Raw genomic sequence first — 22,181 nt, forward strand, 5'->3', positions numbered from 1 at the left:
CAAGCAAGGATCAAATTCAGTACAGGACAATGTGTGAAAGATGTATTATGTTATGTTGCTCCCACGAACACTTGTCATCTTCTTTTTTGATGGGCATGGCTTCATTTTAAAACGCTCAATCTTGATTAATGTTCCCTTTATTTGAGGCATGAGGGACATGAAATGAAGTTGAAATTTATGACACCAAGACAAGCCACTAAGGATCAACATAGGCTGAAGGAGAAAATAGAAAAAGAAAGAAATATAAACTGCAGAAGGAAGGGAAATTGAAGAAAAAGAAAAGGAAGAAAAGATAAAGATGATGGAAAAGGTAGTAGAAAAGCATGGTGTTTAATCGAAGGCCACCCATGTTTAGTTGCTTTCGTTTACGAAAGCGACAACAATGTTGTAAGCCAAAGATTGGTAGAGAAAGTTCAGTTACCAACAAGCTTTCATCTGAATCAAGCAAGGATCAAATTCAGTACAGGACAATGTGTGAAAGAAGTATTATGTTATGTTGCTCCCACAAACTCTTGTCATCTTCTTTTTAGATGGGCATGGCTTCATTTTAACACGCTCAATCTTATTTAACGTTCCCTTTATTTGAGGCATGAGGGACATGAAATGAAGTTGAAATTTATGACACCAAGACAAGCCACTAAGGATCAACATAGGCTGAAGGAGAAAATAGAAAAAGAAAGAAATATAAACTGCAGAAGGAAGGGAAATTGAAGAAAAAGAAAAGGAAGAAAAGATAAAGATGATGGAAAAGGTAGTAGAAAAGCATGGTGTTTAATCGAAGGCCACCCATGTTTAGCTGCTTTCGTTTACGAAAGCGACAACAATGTTGTAAGCCAAAGATTGGTAGAGAAAGTTCAGTTACCAACAAGCTTTCATCTGAATCAAGCAAGGATCAAATTCAGTACAGGACAATGTGTGAAAGAAGTATTATGTTATGTTGCTCCCACAAACTCTTGTCATCTTCTTTTTAGATGGGCATGGCTTCATTTTAACACGCTCAATCTTATTTAACGTTCCCTTTATTTGAGGCATGAGGGACATGAAATGAAGTTGAAATTTATGACACCAAGACAAGCCACTAAGGATCAACATAGGCTGAAGGAGAAAATAAAAAAAGAAAGAAATATAAACTGCAGAAGGAAGGGAAATTGAAGAAAAAGAAAACGAAGAAAAGATAAAGATGATGGAAAAGGTAGTAGAAAAGCATGATGTTTAATCGAAGGCCACCCATGTTTAGTTGCATTCGTTTACGAAAGCGACAACAATGTTGTAAGCCAAAGATTGGTAGAGAAAGTTCAGTTACCAACAAGCTTTCATCTGAATCAAGCAAGGATCAAATTCAGTACAGGACAATGTGTGAAAGAAGTATTATGTTATGTTGCTCCCACAAACTCTTGTCATCTTCTTTTTAGATGGGCATGGCTTCATTTTAAAACGCTCAATCTTATTTAACGTTCCCTTTATTTGAGGCATGAGGGACATCAAATGAAGTTGAAATTTATGACACCAAGACAAGCCAAGAAGGATCAACACACGTTGAAGGAGAAAATAGAAAAAGAAAGAATAGAAAAAGAAGAAATATAAACTGCAGAAGGAAGGGAAATTGAAAAAAAGAAAAGGAAGTAAAGAAAAAGATGATGGAAAAGGTAGTAGAAAAGCAAGGTGTTTAATCGAAGGCCACCCATGTTTAGTTGCATTCGTTTACGAAAGCGACAAGAATGTTGTAAGCCAAAGATTGGTAGAGAAAGTTCAGCTACCAACAAGCTTTCATCTGAATCAAGCAAGGATCAAATTCAGTACAGGACAATGTGTGAAAGAAGTATTATGTTATGTTGCTCCCACGAACTCTTGTCATCTTCTTTTTCGATGGGCATGGCTTCATTTTAAAACGCTCAATCTTGATTAATGTTCCTTTTATTTGAGGCATGAGGGACATGAAATGAAGTTGAAGTTTATGACACCAAGACAAGCCACTAAGGATCAACATAGGCTGAAGGAGAAAATAGAAAAAGAAAGAAATATAAACTGCAGAAGGAAGGGAAATTGAAGAAAAAGAAAAGGAAGAAAAGATAAAGATGATGGAAAAGGTAGTAGTAAAGGATGGTGTTTAATCGAAGGTAGTAGAAAAGCATGGTGTTTAGTTGCATTCGTTTACGAAAGCGACAACAATGTTGTAAGCCAAAGATTGGTAGAGAAAGTTCAGTTACTAACAAGCTTTCATCTGAATCAAGCAAGGATCAAATTCAGTACAGGACAATGTGTGAAAGAAGTATTATGTTATGTTGCTCCCACAAACTCTTGTCATCTTCTTTTTAGATGGGCATGGCTTCATTTTAAAACGCTCAATCTTATTTAACGTTCCCTTTATTTGAGGCATGAGGGACATGAAATGAAGTTGAAATTTATGACACCAAGACAAGCCAAGAAGGATCAACACACGTTGAAGGAGAAAATAGAAAAAGAAAGATTAGAAAAAGAAGAAATATAAACTTCAGAAGGAAGGGAAATTGAAAAAAAAGAAAAGGAAGTAAAGAAAAAGATGATGGAAAAGGTAGTAGAAAAGCAAGGTGTTTAATCGAAGGCCACCCATGTTTAGTTGCATTCGTTTACGAAAGCGACAACAATGTTGTAAGCCAAAGATTGGTAGACAAAGTTCAGTTACCAACAAGCTTTCATCTGAATAAAGCGAGGATCAAATTCAGTACAGGACAACATGTGAAAGAAGTATTATGTAATATTGCTCCCACGAACTCTTGTCATCTTCTATTTAGATGGGCATGGCTTCATTTTAAAACGCTCAATCTTGATTAACGTTCCCTTTATTTGAGGCATGAGGGACATGAAATGAAGTTCAAATTTATGACACCAAGACAAGCCAGTAAGGATCAACATAGGCTGAAAGAGAAAATAGAAAAAGAAAGAAATATAAACTGCAGAAGGAAGGGAAATTGAAGAAAAAGAAAAGGAAGTAAAGAAAAAGATGATGGAAAAGGTAGTAGAAAAGCAAGGTGTTTAATCGAAGGCCACCCATGTTTAGTTGCATTCGTTTACGAAAGCGACAACAATGTTGTAAGCCAAAGATTGGTAGAGAAAGTTCAGTTACCAACAAGCTTTCATCTGAATCAAGCAAGGATCAAATTCAGTACAGGACAATGTGTGAAAGATGTATTATGTTATGTTGCTCCCACGAACACTTGTCATCTTCTTTTTTGATGGGCATGGCTTCATTTTAAAACGCTCAATCTTGATTAATGTTCCCTTTATTTGAGGCATGAGGGACATGAAATGAAGTTGAAATTTATGACACCAAGACAAGCCACTAAGGATCAACATAGGCTGAAGGAGAAAATAGAAAAAGAAAGAAATATAAACTGCAGAAGGAAGGGAAATTGAAGAAAAAGAAAAGGAAGAAAAGATAAAGATGATGGAAAAGGTAGTAGAAAAGCATGGTGTTTAATCGAAGGCCACCCATGTTTAGTTGCATTCGTTTACGAAAGCGACAACAATGTTGTAAGCCAAAGATTGGTAGAGAAAGTTCAGTTACCAACAAGCTTTCATCTGAATCAAGCAAGGATCAAATTCAGTACAGGACAATGTGTGAAAGATGTATTATGTTATGTTGCTCCCACGAACACTTGTCATCTTCTTTTTTGATGGGCATGGCTTCATTTTAAAACGCTCAATCTTGATTAATGTTCCCTTTATTTGAGGCATGAGGGACATGAAATGAAGTTGAAATTTATGACACCAAGACAAGCCACTAAGGATCAACATAGGCTGAAGGAGAAAATAGAAAAAGAAAGAAATATAAACTGCAGAAGGAAGGGAAATTGAAGAAAAAGAAAAGGAAGAAAAGATAAAGATGATGGAAAAGGTAGTAGAAAAGCATGGTGTTTAATCGAAGGCCACCCATGTTTAGTTGCTTTCGTTTACGAAAGCGACAACAATGTTGTAAGCCAAAGATTGGTAGAGAAAGTTCAGTTACCAACAAGCTTTCATCTGAATCAAGCAAGGATCAAATTCAGTACAGGACAATGTGTGAAAGAAGTATTATGTTATGTTGCTCCCACAAACTCTTGTCATCTTCTTTTTAGATGGGCATGGCTTCATTTTAACACGCTCAATCTTATTTAACGTTCCCTTTATTTGAGGCATGAGGGACATGAAATGAAGTTGAAATTTATGACACCAAGACAAGCCACTAAGGATCAACATAGGCTGAAGGAGAAAATAGAAAAAGAAAGAAATATAAACTGCAGAAGGAAGGGAAATTGAAGAAAAAGAAAAGGAAGAAAAGATAAAGATGATGGAAAAGGTAGTAGAAAAGCATGGTGTTTAATCGAAGGCCACCCATGTTTAGCTGCTTTCGTTTACGAAAGCGACAACAATGTTGTAAGCCAAAGATTGGTAGAGAAAGTTCAGTTACCAACAAGCTTTCATCTGAATCAAGCAAGGATCAAATTCAGTACAGGACAATGTGTGAAAGAAGTATTATGTTATGTTGCTCCCACAAACTCTTGTCATCTTCTTTTTAGATGGGCATGGCTTCATTTTAACACGCTCAATCTTATTTAACGTTCCCTTTATTTGAGGCATGAGGGACATGAAATGAAGTTGAAATTTATGACACCAAGACAAGCCACTAAGGATCAACATAGGCTGAAGGAGAAAATAAAAAAAGAAAGAAATATAAACTGCAGAAGGAAGGGAAATTGAAGAAAAAGAAAACGAAGAAAAGATAAAGATGATGGAAAAGGTAGTAGAAAAGCATGATGTTTAATCGAAGGCCACCCATGTTTAGTTGCATTCGTTTACGAAAGCGACAACAATGTTGTAAGCCAAAGATTGGTAGAGAAAGTTCAGTTACCAACAAGCTTTCATCTGAATCAAGCAAGGATCAAATTCAGTACAGGACAATGTGTGAAAGAAGTATTATGTTATGTTGCTCCCACAAACTCTTGTCATCTTCTTTTTAGATGGGCATGGCTTCATTTTAAAACGCTCAATCTTATTTAACGTTCCCTTTATTTGAGGCATGAGGGACATCAAATGAAGTTGAAATTTATGACACCAAGACAAGCCAAGAAGGATCAACACACGTTGAAGGAGAAAATAGAAAAAGAAAGAATAGAAAAAGAAGAAATATAAACTGCAGAAGGAAGGGAAATTGAAAAAAAGAAAAGGAAGTAAAGAAAAAGATGATGGAAAAGGTAGTAGAAAAGCAAGGTGTTTAATCGAAGGCCACCCATGTTTAGTTGCATTCGTTTACGAAAGCGACAAGAATGTTGTAAGCCAAAGATTGGTAGAGAAAGTTCAGCTACCAACAAGCTTTCATCTGAATCAAGCAAGGATCAAATTCAGTACAGGACAATGTGTGAAAGAAGTATTATGTTATGTTGCTCCCACGAACTCTTGTCATCTTCTTTTTCGATGGGCATGGCTTCATTTTAAAACGCTCAATCTTGATTAATGTTCCTTTTATTTGAGGCATGAGGGACATGAAATGAAGTTGAAGTTTATGACACCAAGACAAGCCACTAAGGATCAACATAGGCTGAAGGAGAAAATAGAAAAAGAAAGAAATATAAACTGCAGAAGGAAGGGAAATTGAAGAAAAAGAAAAGGAAGAAAAGATAAAGATGATGGAAAAGGTAGTAGTAAAGGATGGTGTTTAATCGAAGGTAGTAGAAAAGCATGGTGTTTAGTTGCATTCGTTTACGAAAGCGACAACAATGTTGTAAGCCAAAGATTGGTAGAGAAAGTTCAGTTACTAACAAGCTTTCATCTGAATCAAGCAAGGATCAAATTCAGTACAGGACAATGTGTGAAAGAAGTATTATGTTATGTTGCTCCCACAAACTCTTGTCATCTTCTTTTTAGATGGGCATGGCTTCATTTTAAAACGCTCAATCTTATTTAACGTTCCCTTTATTTGAGGCATGAGGGACATGAAATGAAGTTGAAATTTATGACACCAAGACAAGCCAAGAAGGATCAACACACGTTGAAGGAGAAAATAGAAAAAGAAAGATTAGAAAAAGAAGAAATATAAACTGCAGAAGGAAGGGAAATTGAAAAAAAAGAAAAGGAAGTAAAGAAAAAGATGATGGAAAAGGTAGTAGAAAAGCAAGGTGTTTAATCGAAGGCCACCCATGTTTAGTTGCATTCGTTTACGAAAGCGACAACAATGTTGTAAGCCAAAGATTGGTGGAGAAAGTTCAGTTACCAACAAGCTTTCATCTGAATCAAGCAAGGATCAAATTCAGTACAGGACAATGTGTGAAAGAAGTATTATGTTATATTGCTCCCACGAACTCTTGTCATCTTCTTTTTAGATGGGCATGGCTTCATTTTAAAACGCTCAATCTTGATTAATGTTCCCTTTATTTGAGGCATGAGGGACATGAAATGAAGTTGAAATTTATGACACCAAGACAAGCCACTAAGGATCAACATAGGCTGAAGGAGAATATAGAAAAAGAAAGAAATATAAACTGCAGAAGGAAGGGAAATTGAAGAAAAAGAAAAGGAAGAAAAGATAAAGATGATGGAAAAGGTAGTAGAAAAGCATGGTGTTTAATCGAAGGCCACCCATGTTTAGTTGCATTCGTTTACGAAAGCGACAACAATGTTGTAAGCCAAAGATTGGTAGAGAAAGTTCAGTTACCAACAAGCTTTCATCTGAATCAAGCAAGGATCAAATTCAGTACAGGACAATGTGTGAAAGAAGTATTATGTTATGTTGCTCCCACAAACTCTTGTCATCTTCTTTTTAGATGGGCATGGCTTCATTTTAAAACGCTCAATCTTATTTAACGTTCCCTTTATTTGAGGCATGAGGGACATGAAATGAAGTTGAAATTTATGACACCAAGACAAACCAAGAAGGATCAACACACGTTGAAGGAGAAAATAGAAAAAGAAAGAATAGAAAAAGAAGAAATATAAACTGCAGAAGGAAGGGAAATTGAAAAAAAGAAAAGGAAGTAAAGAAAAAGATGATGGAAAAGGTAGTAGAAAAGCAAGGTGTTTAATCGAAGGCCACCCATGTTTAGTTGCATTCGTTTACGAAAGCGACAACAATGTTGTAAGCCAAAGATTGGTAGAGAAAGTTCAGTTACCAACAAGTTTTCATCTGAATAAAGCAAGGATCAAATTCAGTACAGGACAATGTGTGAAAGAAGTATTATGTTATATTGCTCCCACGAACTCTTGTCATCTTCTTTTTAGATGGGCATGACTTCATTTTAAAACGCTCAATCTTGATTAATGATCCCTTTATTTGAGGCATGAGGGACATGAAATGAAGTTGAAATTTATGACACCAAGACAAGCCACTAAGGATCAACATAGGCTGAAGGAGAAAATAGAAAAAGAAAGAAATATAAACTGCAGAAGGAAGGGAAATTGAAGAAAAAGAAAAGGAAGAAAAGATAAAGATGATGGAAAAGGTAGTAGAAAAGCATGGTGTTTAATCGAAGGCCACCCATGTTTATTTGCTTTCGTTTACGAAAGCGACAACAATGTTGTAAGCCAAAGATTGGTAGAGAAAGTTCAGTTACCAACAAGCTTTCATCTGAATCAAGCAAGGATCAAATTCAGTACAGGACAATGTGTGAAAGAAGTATTATGTTATGTTGCTCCCACAAACTCTTGTCATCTTCTTTTTAGATGGGCATGGCTTCATTTTAACACGCTCAATCTTATTTAACGTTCCCTTTATTTGAGGCATGAGGGACATGAAATGAAGTTGAAATTTATGACACCAAGACAAGCCACTAAGGATCAACATAGGCTGAAGGAGAAAATAGAAAAAGAAAGAAATATAAACTGCAGAAGGAAGGGAAATTGAAGAAAAAGAAAAGGAAGAAAAGATAAAGATGATGGAAAAGGTAGTAGAAAAGCATGATGTTTAATCGAAGGCCACCCATGTTTAGTTGCATTCGTTTACGAAAGCGACAACAATGTTGTAAGCCAAAGATTGGTAGAGAAAGTTCAGTTACCAACAAGCTTTCATCTGAATCAAGCAAGGATCAAATTCAGTACAGGACAATGTGTGAAAGAAGTATTATGTTATGTTGCTCCCACAAACTCTTGTCATCTTCTTTTTAGATGGGCATGGCTTCATTTTAAAACGCTCAATCTTATTTAACGTTCCCTTTATTTGAGGCATGAGGGACATGAAATGAAGTTGAAATTTATGACACCAAGACAAGCCAAGAAGGATCAACACACGTTGAAGGAGAAAATAGAAAAAGAAAGATTAGAAAAAGAAGAAATATAAACTGCAGAAGGAAGGGAAATTGAAAAAAAGAAAAGGAAGTAAAGAAAAAGATGATGGAAAAGGTAGTAGAAAAGCAAGGTGTTTAATCGAAGGCCACCCATGTTTAGTTGCATTCGTTTACGAAAGCGACAACAATGTTGTAAGCCAAAGATTGGTAGACAAAGTTCAGTTACCAACAAGCTTTCATCTGAATCAAGCAAGGATCAAATTCAGTACAGGACAACGTGTGAAAGAAGTATTATGTAATATTGCTCCCACGAACTCTTGTCATCTTCTATTTAGATGGTGGGCATGGCTTCATTTTAAAACGCTCAATCTTGATTAACGTTCCCTTTATTTGAGGCATGAGGGACATGAAATGAAGTTCAAATTTATGACACCAAGACAAGCCAGTAAGGATCAACATAGGCTGAAAGAGAAAATAGAAAAAGAAAGAAATATAAACTGCAGAAGGAAGGGAAATTGAAGAAAAAGAAAAGGAAGTAAAGAAAAAGATGATGGAAAAGGTAGTAGAAAAGCAAGGTGTTTAATCGAAGGCCACCCATGTTTAGTTGCATTCGTTTACGAAAGCGACAACAATGTTGTAAGCCAAAGATTGGTAGAGAAAGTTCAGTTACCAACAAGCTTTCATCTGAATCAAGCAAGGATCAAATTCAGTACAGGACAATGTGTGAAAGATGTATTATGTTATGTTGCTCCCACGAACACTTGTCATCTTCTTTTTTGATGGGCATGGCTTCATTTTAAAACGCTCAATCTTGATTAATGTTCCCTTTATTTGAGGCATGAGGGACATGAAATGAAGTTGAAATTTATGACACCAAGACAAGCCACTAAGGATCAACATAGGCTGAAGGAGAAAATAGAAAAAGAAAGAAATATAAACTGCAGAAGGAAGGGAAATTGAAGAAAAAGAAAAGGAAGAAAAGATAAAGATGATGGAAAAGGTAGTAGAAAAGCATGGTGTTTAATCGAAGGCCACCCATGTTTAGTTGCATTCGTTTACGAAAGCGACAACAATGTTGTAAGCCAAAGATTGGTAGAGAAAGTTCAGTTACCAACAAGCTTTCATCTAAATCAAGCAAGGATCAAATTCAGTACAGAACAATGTGTGAAAGAAGTATTATGTTATGTTGCTCCCACAAACTCTTGTCATCTTCTTTTTAGATGGGCATGGCTTCATTTTAAAACGCTCAATCTTATTTAACGTTCCCTTTATTTAAGGCATGAGGGACATGAAATGAAGTTGAAATTTATGACACCAAGACAAGCCAAGAAGGATCAACACACGTTGAAGGAGAAAATAGAAAAAGAAAGAAATATAAACTGCAGAAGGAAGGGAAATTAAAGAAAAAGAAAAGGAAGAAAAGATAAAGATGATGGAAAAGGTAGTAGAAAAGCATGATGTTTAATCGAAGGCCACCCATGTTTAGTTGCATTCGTTTACGAAAGCGACAACAATGTTGTAAGCCAAAGATTGGTAGAGAAAGTTCAGTTACCAACAAGCTTTCATCTGAATCAAGCAAGGATCAAATTTAGTACAGGACAATGTGTGAAAGAAGTATTATGTTATGTTGCTCCCATAATCTCTTGTCATCTTCTTTTTAGATGGGCATGGCTTCATTTTAAAACGCTCAATCTTATTTAACGTTCCCTTTATTTGAGGCATGAGGGACATGAAATGAAGTTCAAATTTATGACACCAAGACAAGCCAGTAAGGATCAACATAGGCTGAAAGAGAAAATAGAAAAAGAAAGAAATATAAACTGCAGAAGGAAGGGAAATTGAAGAAAAAGAAAAGGAAGTAAAGAAAAAGATGATGGAAAAGGTAGTAGAAAAGCAAGGTGTTTAATCGAAGGCCACCCATGTTTAGTTGCATTCGTTTACGAAAGCGACAACAATGTTGTAAGCCAAAGATTGGTAGAGAAAGTTCAGTTACCAACAAGCTTTCATCTGAATCAAGCAAGGATCAAATTCAGTACAGGACAATGTGTGAAAGATGTATTATGTTATGTTGCTCCCACGAACACTTGTCATCTTCTTTTTTGATGGGCATGGCTTCATTTTAAAACGCTCAATCTTGATTAATGTTCCCTTTATTTGAGGCATGAGGGACATGAAATGAAGTTGAAATTTATGACACCAAGACAAGCCACTAAGGATCAACATAGGCTGAAGGAGAAAATAGAAAAAGAAAGAAATATAAACTGCAGAAGGAAGGGAAATTGAAGAAAAAGAAAAGGAAGAAAAGATAAAGATGATGGAAAAGGTAGTAGAAAAGCATGGTGTTTAATCGAAGGCCACCCATGTTTAGTTGCATTCGTTTACGAAAGCGACAACAATGTTGTAAGCCAAAGATTGGTAGAGAAAGTTCAGTTACCAACAAGCTTTCATCTAAATCAAGCAAGGATCAAATTCAGTACAGAACAATGTGTGAAAGAAGTATTATGTTATGTTGCTCCCACAAACTCTTGTCATCTTCTTTTTAGATGGGCATGGCTTCATTTTAAAACGCTCAATCTTATTTAACGTTCCCTTTATTTAAGGCATGAGGGACATGAAATGAAGTTGAAATTTATGACACCAAGACAAGCCAAGAAGGATCAACACACGTTGAAGGAGAAAATAGAAAAAGAAAGAAATATAAACTGCAGAAGGAAGGGAAATTAAAGAAAAAGAAAAGGAAGAAAAGATAAAGATGATGGAAAAGGTAGTAGAAAAGCATGATGTTTAATCGAAGGCCACCCATGTTTAGTTGCATTCGTTTACGAAAGCGACAACAATGTTGTAAGCCAAAGATTGGTAGAGAAAGTTCAGTTACCAACAAGCTTTCATCTGAATCAAGCAAGGATCAAATTTAGTACAGGACAATGTGTGAAAGAAGTATTATGTTATGTTGCTCCCATAATCTCTTGTCATCTTCTTTTTAGATGGGCATGGCTTCATTTTAAAACGCTCAATCTTATTTAACGTTCCCTTTATTTGAGGCATGAGGGACATGAAATGAAGTTGAAATTTATGACACCAAGACAAGCCAAGAAGGATCAACACACGTTGAAGGAGAAAATAGAAAAAGAAAGAATAGAAAAAGAAGAAATATAAACTGCAGAAGGAAGGGAAATTGAAAAAAAGAAAAGGAAGTAAAGAAAAAGATGATGGAAAAGGTAGTAGAAAAGCAAGGTGTTTAATCGAAGGCCACCCATGTTTAGTTGCTTTCGTTTACGAAAGCGACAACAATGTTGTAAGCCAAAGATTGGTAGACAAAGTTCAGTTACCAACAAGCTTTCATCTGAATCAAGCAAGGATCAAATTCAGTACAGGACAACGTGTGAAAGAAGTATTATGTAATATTGCTCCCACGAACTCTTGTCATCTTCTATTTAGATGGGCATGGCTTCATTTTAAAACGCTCAATCTTGATTAACGTTCCCTTTATTTGAGGCATGAGGGACATGAAATGAAGTTCAAATTTATGACACCAAGACAAGCCAGTAAGGATCAACATAGGCTGAAAGAGAAAATAGAAAAAGAAAGAAATATAAACTGCAGAAGGAAGGGAAATTGAAGAAAAAGAAAAGGAAGTAAAGAAAAAGATGATGGAAAAGGTAGTAGAAAAGCAAGGTGTTTAATCGAAGGCCACCCATGTTTAGTTGCATTCGTTTACGAAAGCGACAACAATGTTGTAAGCCAAAGATTGGTGGAGAAAGTTCAGTTACCAACAAGCTTTCATCTGAATCAAGCAAGGATCAAATTCAGTACAGGACAATGTGTGAAAGAAGTATTATGTTATGTTGCTCCCACGAACACTTGTCATCTTCTTTTTCGATGGGCATGATTTCATTTTAAAACGCTCAATCTTGATTAATGTTCCCTTTATTTGAGATATGAGGGACATGAAATGAAGTTGAAATTTATGACACCAAGACAAGCCACTAAGGATCAACATAGGCTGAAGGAGAAAATAGAAAAGAAAGAAATATAAACTGCAGAAGGAAGGGAAATTGAAGAAAAAGAAAAGGAAGTAAAGAAAAAGATGATGGAAAAGGTAGTAGAAAAGCAAGGTGTTTAATCGAAGGCCACCCATGTTTAGTTGCATTTGTTTACGAAAGCGACAACAATGTTGTAAGCCAAAGATTGGTAGAGAAAGTTCAGTTACCAACAAGCTTTCATCTGAATCAAGCAAGGATCAAATTCAGTACAGGACAATGTGTGAAAGATGTATTATGTTATGTTGCTCCCACGAACACTTGTCATCTTCTTTTTCGATGGGCATGGCTTCATTTTAAAACGCTCAATCTTGATTAATGTTCCCTTTATTTGAGGCATGAGGGACATGAAATGAAGTTGAAATTTATGACACCAAGACAAGCCACTAAGGATCAACATAGGCTGAAGGAGAAAATAGAAAAAGAAAGAAATATAAACTGCAGAAGGAAGGGAAATTGAAAAAAAGAAAAGGAAGTAAAGAAAAAGATGATGGAAAAGGTAGTAGAAAAGCAAGGTGTTTAATCGAAGGCCACCCATGTTTAGTTGCATTCGTTTACGAAAGCGACAACAATGTTGTAAGCCAAAGATTGGTGGAGAAAGTTCAGTTACCAACAAGCTTTCATCTGAATCAAGCAAGGATCAAATTCAGTACAGGACAATGTGTGAAAGAAGTATTATGTTATGTTGCTCCCACGAACACTTGTCATCTTCTTTTTCGATGGGCATGATTTCATTTTAAAACGCTCAATCTTGATTAATGTTCCCTTTATTTGAGATATGAGGGACATGAAATGAAGTTGAAATTTATGACACCAAGACAAGCCACTAAGGATCAACATAGGCTGAAGGAGAAAATAGAAAAGAAAGAAATATAAACTGCAGAAGGAAGGGAAATTGAAGAAAAAGAAAAGGAAGTAAAGAAAAAGATGATGGAAAAGGTAGTAGAAAAGCAAGGTGTTTAATCGAAGGCCACCCATGTTTAGTTGCATTCGTTTACGAAAGCGACAACAATGTTGTAAGCCAAAGATTGGTAGAGAAAGTTCAGTTACCACTAAGCTTTCATCTGAATCAAGCAAGGATCAAATTCAGTACAGGACAATGTGTGAAAGATGTATTATGTTATGTTGCTCCCACGAACACTTGTCATCTTCTTTTTCGATGGGCATGGCTTCATTTTAAAACGCTCAATCTTGATTAATGTTCCCTTTATTTGAGGCATGAGGGACATGAAATGAAGTTGAAATTTATGACACCAAGACAAGCCACTAAGGATCAACATAGGCTGAAGGAGAAAATAGAAAAAGGAAGAAATATAAACTACAGAGGGAAGGGAAATTGAAAAAAAGAAAAGGAAGTAAAGAAAAAGATGATGGAAAAGGTAGTAGAAAAGCAAGGTGTTTAATCGAAGGCCACCCATGTTTAGTTGCATTCGTTTACGAAAGCGACAACAATGTTGTAAGCCAAAGATTGGTAGAGAAAGTTCAGTTACCAACAAGCTTTCATCTGAATCAAGCAAGGATCAAATTCAGTACAGGACAATGTGTGAAAGAAGTATTATGTTATGTTGCTCCCACAATCTCTTGTCATCTTCTTTTTAGATGGGCATGGCTTCATTTTAAAACGCTCAATCTTATTTAACGTTCCCTTTATTTTAGGCATGAGGGACATGAAATGAAGTTGAAATTTATGACACCAAGACAAGCCAAGAAGGATCAACACACGTTGCAGGAGAAAATAGAAAAAGAAAGAAATATAAACTGCAGAAGGAAGGGAAATTGAAGAAAAAGAAAAGGAAGAAAAGATAAAGATGATGGAAAAGGTAGTAGAAAAGCATGGTGTTTAATCGAAGGCCACCCATGTTTAGTTGCATTCGTTTACGAAAGCGACAACAATGTTGTAAGCCAAAGATTGGTAGAGAAAGTTCAGTTACCAACAAGCTTTCATCTGAATCAAGCAAGGATCAAATTCAGTACAGGACAACGTGTGAAAGAAGTATTATGTAATATTGCTCCCACGAACTCTTGTCATCTTCTTTTTAGATGGGCATGGCTTCATTTTAACACGCTCAATCTTATTTAACGTTCCCTTTATTTGAGGCATGAGGGACATGAAATGAAGTTGAAATTTATGACACCAAGACAAGCCACTAAGGATCAACATAGGCTGAAGGAGAAAATAGAAAAAGAAAGAAATATAAACTGCAGAAGGAAGGGAAATTGAAGAAAAAGAAAAGGAAGAAAATATAAAGATGATGGAAAAGGTACTAGAAAAGCATGGTGTTTAATCGAAGGCCACCCATGTTTAGTTGCATTCGTTTACGAAACCGACAACAATGTTGTAAGCCAAAGATTGGTAGAGAAAGTTCAGTTACCAACAAGCTTTCATCTGAATCAAGCAAGGATCAAATTCAGTACAGGACAACGTGTGAAAGAAGTATTATGTAATATTGCTCCCACGAACTCTTGTCATCTTCTACTTAGATGGGCATGGCTTCATTTTAAAACGCTCAATCTTGATTAACGTTCCCTTTATTTGAGGCATGAGGGACATGAAATGAAGTTCAAATTTATGACACCAAGACAAGCCAGTAAAAATCAACAAAGGCTGAAAGAGAAAATAGAAAAAGAAAGAAATATAAACTGCAGAAAAAAGGGAAATTGAAGAAAAAGAAAAGGAAGTAAAGAAAAAGATGATGGAAAAGGTAGTAGAAAAGCAAGGTGTTTAATCGAAGGCCACCCATGTTTAGTTGCATTCGTTTACGAAAGCGACAACAATGTTGTAAGCCAAAGATTGGTAGAGAAAGTTCAGTTACCAACAAGCTTTCATCTGAATCAAGCAAGGATCAAATTCAGTACAGGACAATGTGTGAAAGAAGTATTATGTTATGTTGCTCCCACGAACACTTGTCATCTTCTTTTTCGATGGGCATGGCTTCATTTTAAAACGCTCAATCTTGATTAATGTTCCCTTTATTTGAGGCATGAGGGACATGAAATGAAGTTGAAATTTATGACACCAAGACAAGCCACTAAGGATCAACATAGGCTGAAGGAGAAAATAGAAAAAGAAAGAAATATAAACTGCAGAAGGAAGGGAAATTGAAGAAAAAGAAAAGGAAGAAAAGATAAAGATGATGGAAAAGGTAGTAGAAAAGCAAGGTGTTTAATCGAAGGCCACCGATATTTAGTTGCATTCGTTTACGAAAGCGACAACAATGTTGTAAGCCAAAGATTGGTGGAGAAAGTTTAGTTACCAACAAGCTTTGATCTGAATCAAGCAAGGATCAAATTCAGTACAGGACAATGTGTGAAAGAAGTATTATGTTATATTGCTCCCACGAATTCTTGTCATCTTCTTTTTAGATGGGCATGGCTTCATTTTAAAACGCTCAATCTTGATTAATGTTCCCTTTATTTGAGGCATGAGGGACATGAAATGAAGTTGAAAATTTATGACACCAAGACAAGCCACTAAAAATCAACATAGGCTGAAGGAGAAAATATAAAAAGAAAGAAATATAAACTGCAGAAGGAAGGGAAATTGAAGAAAAAGAAAAGGAAGAAAAGATAAAGATGATGGAAAAGGTAGTAGAAAAGCAAGGTGTTTAATCGAAGGCCACCCATGTTTAGTTGCATTCGTTTACGAAAGCGACAACAATGTTGTAAGCCAAAGATTGGTAGAGAAAGTTCAGTTACCAACAAGCTTTCATCTGAATCAAGCAAGGATCAAATTCAGTACAGGACAATGTGTGAAAGAAGTATTATGTTATGTTGCTCCCACGAACACTTGTCATCTTCTTTTTCGATGGGCATGACTTCATTTTAAAACGCTCAATCTTGGTTAATGTTCCCTTTATTTGAGGCATGAGGGACATGAAATGAAGTTGAAATTTATGACACCAAGACAAGCCACTAAGGATCAACATAGGCTGAAGGAGAAAATAGAAAAAGAAAGAAATATAAATTGCAGAAGGAAGTGAAATTGAAGAAAAAGAAAAGGAAGAAAAGATAAAGATGATGGAAAAGGTAGTAGAAAAGCATGGTGTTTATTCGAAGGCCACCCATGTTTAGTTGCATTCGTTTACGAAAGCGACAACAATGTTGTAAGCCAAAGATTGGTAGAGAAAGTTCAGTTACCAACAAGCTTTCATCTGAATCAAGCAAGGATCAAATTCAGTACAGGACAATGTGTGAAAGAAGTATTATGTTATGTTGCTCCCACAAACTCTTGTCATCTTCTTTTTAGATGGGCATGGCTTCATTTTAAAACGCTCAATCTTATTTAACGTTCCCTTTATTTGAGGCATGAGGGACATGAAATGAAGTTGAAATTTATGACACCAAGACAAGCCAAGAAGGATCAACACACGTTGAAGGAGAAAATAGAAAAAGAAAGATTAGAAAAAGAAGAAATATAAACTGCAGAAGGAAGGGAAATTGAAAAAAAAGAAAAGGAAGTAAAGAAAAAGATGATGGAAAAGGTAGTAGAAAAACAAGGTGTTTAATCGAAGGCCACCCATGTTTAGTTGCATTCGTTTACGAAAGCGACAACAATGTTGTAAGCCAAAGATTGGTAGAGAAAGTTCAGTTACCAACAAGCTTTCATCTGAATCAAGCAAGGATCAAATTCAGTACAAGACAATGTGTGAAAGAAGTATTATGTTATATTGCTCCCACGAACTCTTGTCATCTTCTTTTTAGATGGGCATGGCTTCATTTTAAAACGCTCAATCTTGATTAATGTTCCCTTTATTTGAGGCATGAGGGACATGAAATTGATGAGAGGATTATCTTGTTCCTTTTTAAGATTACTGAATATGGTGTGAGTTGATTAAGAAAGCTAAGTGAAATCCCCACTGGACATTAAGATAGTAAGCTATCTAGATGTGAAGGTTCCTTTCACAAAGCTCAAGAGAAGAAGATGATGGATTGATTCAAAACAAAAAAGAAATGGAAAGCACATAAACCGTAGAAAACCAAGAACAATTAAAGGAAGAAAAAAACATAAAATGGAAAGGAAAGAAATGGTAAAAATGTTAGAAGCACGCCACTACAAGGCTAGGCTAGAAGCCATGGCAACCTTGAAGATGAGTGGATGTGTGCCGCCACTTGCTATGCAAGATAAGGTTTAAAAGTATTCACTCCCAAGGGAGGAAACTCTCACAAATGGTTGAGACACAAAAGTGTTTTTACTTCAAAATGTTCAACCCTTTTACATGTCTAGGAGCACCCCTTATATAGAAGAGTTTAGGGGCCTCTAAGCAAATAAAAGATACCTAAGGATGTCTCTCCAAAAACCTAACCCTAGCTTCTAGAAACTAGGTCAAATAAGGTTACAAAAATGAGAGACAAAAGAGCTAACTATGGTGTGTGCAAGGCTAATTTCGTTCTAGCACAAAAGGAGACCAATAATGTGTCTCATATGTCTCTAGAAAGTGACCAAAGTGTGCTAAAAACAAAGGAGACCAAAGGTAAATAGGTACACTTGTTTTATGCCTTTTACTTTATGCTTTATGCCTTTGCTCTACTCTCTCATCCACATCATTTATGCTCCCCAATCATCATGCGCCACCTAGCATTGCTTTCTTACTCCTAATTAACCTACAAAGCAAATAAACATAGATTAGCATGTTGGCTTAAGTCAAGTCAACTATAGTCAACAAGTCAAACCTAGTCAAAGGTCAACAAGTCAACTAAAGTTGATTCAACTAAGCCAACTTAGGGAATCAAAAAATAACAAACACAAATGAAAGGGATGAAGGATTAGTGAACTTCCTTTCTAAACATGCTTAGTCTTCTTAAGCATGTGCCTCCATCCTTGGTTGGGGTTAATCCTTCATCATCCTCCCCTTCTTGGAGAGAATTTGACCACAAATTCTTTAAGCCTTTGTGGATGGAACTTGACTTGATTTGGGGGAGGATTTGCGCCTCCCTTTTATGAGCTTTTGTTCCATCCTTTCTAAGGGTATTACCCCTAGCTTTGGTTAGGCCATCTTTATTTTCTAGACTACTCTTCCTCTCTTGCTTATGCTTTGGGCCTTCCTTTTTGGCTTGGGAAGAGAAGGAAGAGTGATGCACATCTTGCTTTGGAAGAATTTTTTTGTAGGCAAGTAACACCTTGGTGAAAGCTTGCCCCTTTTCTTTTTCTTCTTTATCTTTTCTTATTTTATTTCTATCCTTATTAACTTCTTGAGGTGATAGAGGTAGTAAAGTTGTCTTTTTCCCATTTTTGAAGAAAATGTATTGGTTGGTATGACCATCATGTAAAGTTTGTTTATCAAATTGCCATGGCCTACCTAGTAAGATATGTGTGACTTCCATGGGAACAACATCACATAGCACCTCATCTTTGTAGCTTCCTATAGAGAAGTTAATTAGGACTTGTTTATTGACATCTATTTCTCCCTCTTTACTTATCCAAGCAAGCTTGTAGGGCTTAGCATGAGGAATGGTCTCTAAGCTAAGCTTTTCCACCAACCTTGTGCTAGCTACATTGGTACTACTTCCTCCATCAATAATTAGAGAGCAAACCCATTTGTTAATTTTGCATCTAGATTGAAAAATGTTTTCTCTTTGAGTTGGCTCAAGCTCACTTTGATCTTGACCTATCATGCGCCTTAATAACATAGGGTCTTTCTCAAAAATTTTAGTTTTATTAGAGGAAGAAGATTCTTTTGAAAGAGAATGGGGAGATGAGTGTTCACTTTCAACATCATTACTCTTCTTTAAGATCATGGTCCTTTTGGTTGGGCAATTTAAAGCAATGTGATTATAACCCAAACATTTAAAACATTTAATGGAACTTGATCTTTGAGAAGTGGAATGGTGAATGTGATCACTTGGTGACTTACTTTTACTTGGTGGTTCTTGATGAGAGTTAGAAGGGAACTTATCATGTTTCTTTTTATCCTTTCCCTTCCATGAGTGACTAAAGTAGTGGTTGGGTGAGTAACTCTTCCTTGCCCTTCTTTTTATTTTCAATTGAATTTCAATCCCAAGGGCAAGTGTGAAAACATTTTCAAGAGTGGAGTACTCATACAACTCTACTTGGTCTTGTATGTCTCTCCTAAGACCACTCACAAATCTTTTTATTTTCTCTTTGTTAGTCTCTTTTATTTCAACCCTACGCATTTGAGACTCTAATTCTTTAAAGTACTCACTCACACTCATAGAACCTTGGTGAAGCCTTTGGAGCTTCAAAAGAAGTTCCTTCCTATAGGAGGGAGGAACAAATCTAACGCGCATAAGAGTTTTAATGTCCATCCAAGAAGCCGCGGGTGGCCCTTGGTCATAATTCTTACAAACTTTATGCCACCAAGTATTGGCATACTCCAAAAATCCTAAAATTACTAGATCAACTTGTGTTTGATCCTTTACATGATTTTCATTGAAAATTTGATCAACTTTAGCTTCCCAATCAAGGAAGACTTTGGGATCACTTCCTCCATAGAACTTAGGAATCTTTGGAGTTTGCTTCTCTTATGATGGATTGCGCGTAGAATGCCCTCTTTTCCTAGCCTCTCTTTCTTGCTCTTTAGCTTCAAGCCTTTGAATGTGCTCTTGGATTCTTAGGTCACTTTGCTCCTTGTCTTTTCTTAATTGTTCAAAGGCCTCCTTCCTAGACAACTCCAAATCCCGAAGCAATCTCATCAATGTATTGTTTTTGTTTAGTGTAGGTGCATTTAATGAACTTGCCATGATTCCTACAACAAAAACACTCAAATCCGAGACAAAATAAATGGATTAGAGGTTAGACAACATGAAAACCGAGACCAAATCCAACCCAAAATGTAACCCAAGTGTTTAGATCACTCTCCCAAAGTAACAAGGCAAGGCTAGCACTCAAAATCCACCAAAGGAGTGAAGCAAACACTTTTAAAAACTTGTTCAAAACCTTTCAAATGCAAGACAAGTGATTCGGCCACAACATCCCAAGAGTTTCAAGAAAAGAAAACTACTAAGACAAAACAAAGAACACCTAGTGACAAGCAAGAAAAGCACAAAAACAAGAAAAGCTAAACTCTAAAGAAGAAAAGTTTGAGACAAAACTTTTAACAAGACTAAAACAAGAAAAGCACATTTTAAAGACTCTATGGAAAGCACTTGACAAGCATCTTCAAGTCTTAAATCATGCATACACCAAGAAAAATCATAACCAAGTTAAAGCATGGAACTAATTTGCCAATATCACCCACTTCTCAAGCATGAAACTAGTTGCATAACACTTAGTGAAAAACACACTTTTAGTTCACCAATGAGCAAGATTGCTCACGGTTTTTAGACAATATTTAGTGCAAAAATTTTCTTCTTTTCACAACTAGTTTCATAAAATGGTGAGAAAGAGTTTTAGGTGGCTTGAACACTTAGTTCCTCAAGTTTTAGGCCAAAATCAATTTCATGGAGCATACATCAAGCAAGACATAAAGTGAATGCAAGATTCAAATACTTGGAAAAACAAGAATAAGAAAACTTCAAGTTAACATATGACTCAAGCAAAAGTTAGGCACATTTAAAGACTCAACATGACATACACAAGACACAAACATGTAGCTATCATGCATTTAAACTCATGGATTTGAGGCTCAAAGACTAAGCACCCAAAGACATGTTATCCAACCACATTTAGGAGTAAGAAGAGTAATAGAAACAGTAGCCAAAACTGCCCAACATAACCTGAAAAACGTTGATTCGCGGTGATCTCCGCAGCTCTGACCTTTGCTCACTATTTCCATCATAAATCTCTCCACAGAACTACAAATGCATTGGTTCTTTTTTTTAAAAAAACTAGACTCACAGAGCTTTCTTTTGAGATCAAGAACGTAATTTTTGGACCACTGAGCAGGTGCAGTTTAATCTTTTAAAATCGTGAACAGTTTCTGCCAACATTGTTTTTATGTGGACCATTCAAAGATAGCTACACAAGACAAGGTTAGAACATGAAAAACACCATATTCAAGATAACCTAGGCTCTAGATACCAAATGACGAAGGATTATCTTGTTCCTTTTTAAGATTATTGAATATGGTGTGAGTTGATTAAGAAAGCTAAGTGAAATCCCCACTGGACATTAAGATAGCAAGCTATCTAGATGTGAAGGTTCCTTTCACAAAACTAAAGAGAAGAAGATAATGGATTGATTCAAAACAAAAAGGAAATGGAAAGCAAATAAACCATAGAAAACTAAGAACAATTAAAGGAAGAAGAAAACATAAAATGGAAAGGAAAGAAATGGTAAAAATGTGAGAAGCACGCCACTACAAGGCTAGGCTAGAAGCCATGACAACCTTGAAGATGAGTGGATGTGTGCCGCCACTTGCTATGCAAGATAAGGCTTAAAAGTTTCACTCCCAAGGGAGGAAACTCTCACAAATGGTTGAGACACAAGAGTGTTTTTACTTTAAAATGTTCGACCCTTTTACATGTCTAGGAGCACCCCTTATATAGAAGAGTTTAGGGGTCTCTAAGCAAATAAAAGATACCTAAGGATGTCTCTACAAAAACCTAACCCTAGCTTCTACAAACTAGGTCAAATAAGGTTACAAAAAATGAGAGACAAAAGAGCTAGCTATGGTGTGTGCAAGGCTAATTTCGTTCTAGCACAAAAGGAGACCAATAATGTGTCTCATATGTCTCTAGAAAGTGGCCAAAGTGTGCTACAAACAAAGAAGACCAAAGGTACATAGGTACACTTGTTTTATGCCTTTTACTTTATGCTTTATGCCTTTGCTTTACTCTCTCCTCCACATCATTTATGCTCCCCAATCACCATGCACCACCTAGCATTGCTTTCTTACTCCTAATTAACCTACAAAGCAAATAAACATAGATTAGCATGTTGGCTTAAGTCAAGTCAACTATAGTCAATAAGTCAAACCTAGTCAAAGGTCAACAAGTCAACTAAAGTTGATTC

Source organism: Vigna unguiculata, chromosome 1 (assembly GCF_037176805.1).
Source record: "Vigna unguiculata cultivar grain cowpea cultivar isolate G323 ecotype 2 chromosome 1, ASM3717680v1, whole genome shotgun sequence".
NCBI lineage: Eukaryota > Viridiplantae > Streptophyta > Magnoliopsida > Fabales > Fabaceae > Vigna > Vigna unguiculata.